The 5731-nt window shown below is 40.7% G+C and overlaps 1 long non-coding RNA gene across 1 annotated transcript; it reads right to left on the bottom strand.

Annotated features, from left to right (window-relative positions):
- Positions 1–3014: 3014 nt before the first annotated feature.
- On the bottom strand, positions 3015–4751 carry LOC138261603 (uncharacterized). Its single transcript, XR_011199121.1, has 3 exons — positions 4654–4751; positions 4028–4135; positions 3015–3485 (listed from the first exon to the last, which is right to left on the bottom strand). It is a non-coding gene; the product is annotated as an uncharacterized lncRNA (long non-coding RNA).
- Positions 4752–5731: the final 980 nt, after the last annotated feature.

Below are 5731 nucleotides of genomic sequence, written 5' to 3'. Positions count from 1 at the left end.
TCACGTTTGTATTATAAAATCCGTAGCCGCTTTGGCTTCTGTGAAGAAATGGGGACCATCACAAAGAATACTCTTTAGTTTGCAGATTGAAGCCTGGCGTTTTAATCATATCTAACAATGCATCCTTCAGTTTGTTAAACGTTTTCTTTGTCGTATGTATTGCAGTGGTAAAGTTAAGTAGGGGCGCTCACTTTGTTCAATTCTGAAGCCGAATATCTTCTGCTTCCTAGACAGTGTTCAGATTGTAACCCCTGTCCCAGTAAAGAAGGAACCTATTGATGATAGGCCATTTGTTAACTCATGAAACAAGACAGGGATCAAGAGAGCTGTGCGCCCGTTCAAAAATAAACATCTTTGAGAGCTACATATCTGGGATGGTTTTACCAAACAAAGTTTTCTCAAACATTTCCATTGTCCTTGATTCAGCTATCTCTGGTACACTGAAAACGCAAGCATTAATTTGTCTGCTTGTCCCTCCTGGTCCTCCATCCTATGAAGTGTGAATTTTAGATCAGTTGAGAGAGTGGGTGGCCTGCAAGGTGTTTGCTCAGTTAACTACTGTGCCACGTCTTTCCTCAATCTGCTAACAATAGAATCCACCTGCTGCAGCTGTAGATCAAGATTAACACTGACTGTATCCACTTTTGCGCCGTCTCCACCCGCATCCGCGTTACTTCACTCAACATGGCAATTATACTAAGCAAGAGACTCCTCAGTTGCAACCTTAGCTACCAGCATGGTAGCATGTAAAAGCCTCAGTGGGTGCCTCTAGAAGATGCAGCATTTTCTTCTATTTCTTGTCCAGTTTGCATATTCTTAGATATAGAAGTACATCGGGATGAATAGAGAAATCCGAGGGGCCTCCAGAAAATAATACTCCAATATGCTTTTACTGACGGAATAGCGGGAGCTCAGCGTAAACACAATCGAGCGGGAGCTCAGCAACAAGCGAATGGATATTTAAATATAGTTTGAAACGTAAACTGTCACTAAACATCAGCATGTCAATTCCTGTAAATTGACACATTTTGATATCCAATACAAGCTTTCTACATTAGAAAAATTAACTTAATTCCCCAAAACAAAAGCTAGCCATTTTGATTATAAATATAAAAATTTGTTCCAAAATACCAGTTTGTTGTGTTAATCAAATACTTCTATATTTTGTACGTAATAATACCTCTTCTGAACGAATTCTGCTTCAAATGCACATGCAGTGCTATTGCATGAAAGGACTGTTCATTGCTTGCTATAAATCTCCTCCATCATAACAGCAATGGTCACAAATATGTTGAGTGCCACACCATGCCTGCTATGGACATCATTATTCTAGCACCAACATTAAATCAGGGTTGAACTCCCTCATGCCAATCGAAACCCACATGAAACTGAGGGCAGCCAGCATTAGGCAAGGATTGCCAATATTACAAAATGTGTGAGCACCATCATAGTAGGATGATACACAGAAGGTGGGTCACAGAGTATCATAGGATAAAGTGAGGATGCATAATTATATAGATTACACAGTAGTTAAATAGACAAGAGAATGATGCCAACACTACGTAATTGTGGTTACAATAACAGCATCCCTAGAGCATTAACTGATCAAAGTACATCAAACGCGAGGCGAAGATGAAAATGACTATTTAACTTCCATAAAAAGGGAATGTAGTAGTGCCATCAGGTATGCAGTAACCTCATGCCGTGAAACTGTGGGTAGTATTCCTTATTCTGACATGGAGTCCAAGTCTACCCAAACAGTCAGGTTTGCTGCTTTGCAGTGGTGGTACTTGGTGAAGGTGATTGTGATGGAGGATCTAGGCTGAGATTGCATGGCTTGAGACCCTTGCAGTAGCAAGAGTCAAATAGGAGAGTATGAGCAGGAGCCGCTGATGGTGAGGCAACCCACCACCTTCCCTGGTTGTAATCGGAAATCATGGAGCTGGAGGGGTCTTGGGAGTACAGGGTCAGTAATGGGACGGGAAGTAAGGAAGGCTAGCAATCACAAGCAGATGAGGGAAGGCAAGAGACAAAATTATTGCAGCAGGCTGCGATAAGATCTTAAAAATATACGCAGCACAGTAGTTTTAACAAGCATTTGCAACGCAACGCTTCTCGCATTTGCTCGAGTTAGAGCTATTAGCATCGTAAACTCCTAACCGGACTTTTCTTGCCACATAATTTGAAAGAAAGAAAAAAAAAAAATAAGCGCAATCGCGCTATGTAGCACCCAGCGTGATCGCGCTGAAATTGAAAACCAAAAAACCAAGCACAATTGCGCTACGTAAAACCCGGTGCGATGGCGCTGCGTGGAAAATAAAAAGATAAAGTAGTGCAGAAATCAGGCTGAAAACATGGAGCCTCGTATGTTTTCAGTACCAGTGCGCTTGAGGAGGGCTAACTCGAGACAAGGCATGACATGTGCATGCCTTTCACTAATGAAATCAAGTGAATTTTAAAAGGCAAGCCCATGAACCAATGAAATTGAAAGGCGTGACATGGCTAAAAGCCCAAAGAGAGATTACAACAGGGATGGAGCGCTTGTGCGCTCGACACTAAAATGTCAGTGGATCACCAAATAATGGAATGTGCAAACAACTCAGCTGCTCCAGGGGTTTGGATATACCGCACAGGATGGATGCTGTTTGAATGGAAATGTGTCCTGCCTGGTTATACAGATGTACATCCCTGCCTGCGTGACTCGAGCTGAAGGGTATCTGATATCCTGACATTTTTTGGCCCAGAACACCCAGTAATCCTGTGTGCACCCTGAGGCCTTTGGCTTGTAAAAGACCAAGAGTTGGGCTCTGAAATCTGGAGGGAGGCACCATGTCCTGAGTCGCCTTCTCTTTGAATACTTTATTCGGTTTCATTTGAAATCATAAAAGCAGGATACAGTACATTACAATACATTAAAATCTTAATGCAAATAAACACTACAACCCGCACTACTTCTTATCGGTACTTTGTGTTAAAACCAAAAAGGATAAAATAAGATACGAAAACATATTACACACATTTTATTGTCCTTTTTATTACTGTTTATCTCCCATCCCAAGTAGACACAGTTCCAATTGATTAGATTTCTTTGTAGCATTAAACATGGCCACAGAAAGCTTGACATTTTGCAACAAACATCCATGGTCGGGAGAGTTTGTAAAAATAGATATGGCGGGTGGCATTGCCGGAAGTTAAGAGACCTTAATACAGTAGCAATGTGGCACTTCGTCTGATTAACATACAGAGGATAACATATAACTTACAAAAAACACAATGCGACCACAGCACACAAATGTAAAGTCTGGTCAGGTGACAAGGAATTGTATCCCTGGTAGGATGCAGGAGTTGTAGAAATAATACATAAGTGTCCCAAGTCCGTTGAAGAAGGTGTCTTTAATTGGAGGCACAGATCGCCTCAATATAGATAGTGCATTCTTCAAAATACAGCCAACATGTGTTTCGTCACTCAGGTGACTTCATCAAGGCTGTAAGACAATAATATAAGCAAACTTGTATGTAACAATACCCATATTTTACAAAACACAAGTTGTGTAAAACAGTAAAATCGTAATTTATGTACACAAAAGAAGGTGGTAAACCATGTTCGACCCCAGTGAGAAGAGAAGAGAGAGGAAAGGCATGGCACGATAAACAAACAAAAAGGACATTTGGGTCGTTGTGTAATTAAAGGGACACCCAAAGTGGAAAATATTCTTAGGAGCATATAGAAAGTAGCCATTTTGCTGACAAGTTGGGTGCGAGCTCCAGATTAGCAATGGGAGCGCATATTGAAACTAGAATGTGTTAGAGAAAAGTGAGGAATTCTTGTTGTAGGTGAGAGGGTTAAAAATACAAATGTAGCTAGACCATCTGGCCAGCTAGGAGATTTTGGAGTGCCAGGAGGAAGCTAGGTCCTGAAGATCTGAAAGAATAAGAATTAGGAGTTGACAGTAAATTGGCCACCGTGAAATCAAAAGAGAGGTAGACGTGGGAAAAAAATCTTAATATATTCAAGGTACTAGAATACCTGGAAAGGTCTGTTAACGGTAGTATCTCTAGAGTATGGGGTATTTGGAGTTGCAGTAATAACTGTGAATACTTGTCAAGGCCCTGATAAGCCTCAACCACCAGAGACCTGCATGGAGGTGAGAAAGAGAAGTGAAATAAGTATTATCCAGCATTTAAGTAAGCAGAGACGAAAAAATTAATAAGGTGGTAGCGAATGGTTACCGAAAGCAATATAACACAACGGACTGGTCCCAAAACAGACCATATTATAGTACTGAATGCTGGGATACAGAAGTTAAGCTATGAAAAATGCGTAAATGGTGCTTGAAGTTTCTAATAAGTGCTCCTAAAAGCCCCTCGGTTTTGAATCGTAAAAAATTTGTCCCAAATTGAAACTGTTTGAATGCGACCTAAGCCGCATAGAAAAAAACAGTTTAGCCTTAATGTCATGGTTATATAAGTCACATGAACACCAGATTTGTATGCAAAAGGTCACACGGCAACGGTGAGCACGCCATGTTCGTGTTGACACCCGTCAGTCTGTAAAACTGTTAACAGTTAAAAACGACAACGCAGTTCTAAAGTGATCCTCATCCAGCGGAGCGTTTAAAAAGGAAAAGGAACAAACATGAACTGGAAACTTACTGCGTCGTTGTACGGTGCCAGAAAAGTGGTCCGATCGATTCGAATACGAAGGTACTGGTCTGCAAATGTGGCATATAAGTAGGCGTGTGTGTCGGCAATGGTAAAAATTGAAGAAGGACTAAGCGCTGTTGAGAAGTGTGTGTAGAAGATCTTGAACTGATAGGGCAAGATGGCGCCCATATTGGAGTATAATTTACAAACAAGAACTACATGCATGGTACTTTGAGGCTATACCTAATCACAGGGGCAGTTTGTTAGTATTGCAGACAAATAGTTCATTTCAGGGAAGCTGATTAAGCGATGAAAGGAATCCATTCTGAAGCGAGTGAGACTGAACCGATAACTAGGATTTGTTATAAACTTCAGATTGGGCTGCATATCATGTGTGATCAACGTAGATTGATTCGTTAATACACTGGGCTTCAACAGCTCGGAAGAGAGCCTACGTTCAAGGTGCATGAGGCATTCAGTTTTCAAGTCTTTCCCTCTAATAACATCAAGGGATCCAGGCTTCTCGTAGAAATCTGAATGACCCAAATCGTATTAAAAAAAACAAAAAAAACTTCGATATAAGACAACCAAGGAATTCGTAAAGACGAGCTTGTGTTAAGGAAATCCTTGATGATGGCACGGTTTAAGTCGGTAAACTCCAATTATCAAATTTTATGTCATAATAATAAAATGGGTTGTAACCTCATTAAATCTGTGAGAAACAGCACTCCCAATTCCAAATGACGAACAATGGACAAAGAGCTCTTGGGAACGGCAAAAAGAGACTTCAGAAGCTGTTTCCACTGTTTGTAGTATCCTACAGTTGGTATATCCCCACACACCCACCACATATGTAGCAATGGACACACACTTAATGTTAGATAGAGCCGTAATTTAGTTCTTACAATGTAGCTTCCTAGCATTGATACAGTGGGTCCATATGCCCTCTTTTTCAAATAGTTACCCAAAGATGAGAAAGTCGCTGTAGTACCACTTCTTAATACCGTTGATGTTTTTGGTCGCAACACTTTGCTGGCCTTCTCCCACATTTCATAATAAAAGTTTTAAATTGGTTAACTAAAAGTCT

This window comes from Pleurodeles waltl, chromosome 10, assembly GCF_031143425.1.
Source record: "Pleurodeles waltl isolate 20211129_DDA chromosome 10, aPleWal1.hap1.20221129, whole genome shotgun sequence".
Lineage (NCBI taxonomy): Eukaryota > Metazoa > Chordata > Amphibia > Caudata > Salamandridae > Pleurodeles > Pleurodeles waltl.
The sequence above is the reverse complement of the archived record's forward strand: the minus strand, read 5'-3'. Positions and strand labels throughout refer to the sequence as shown.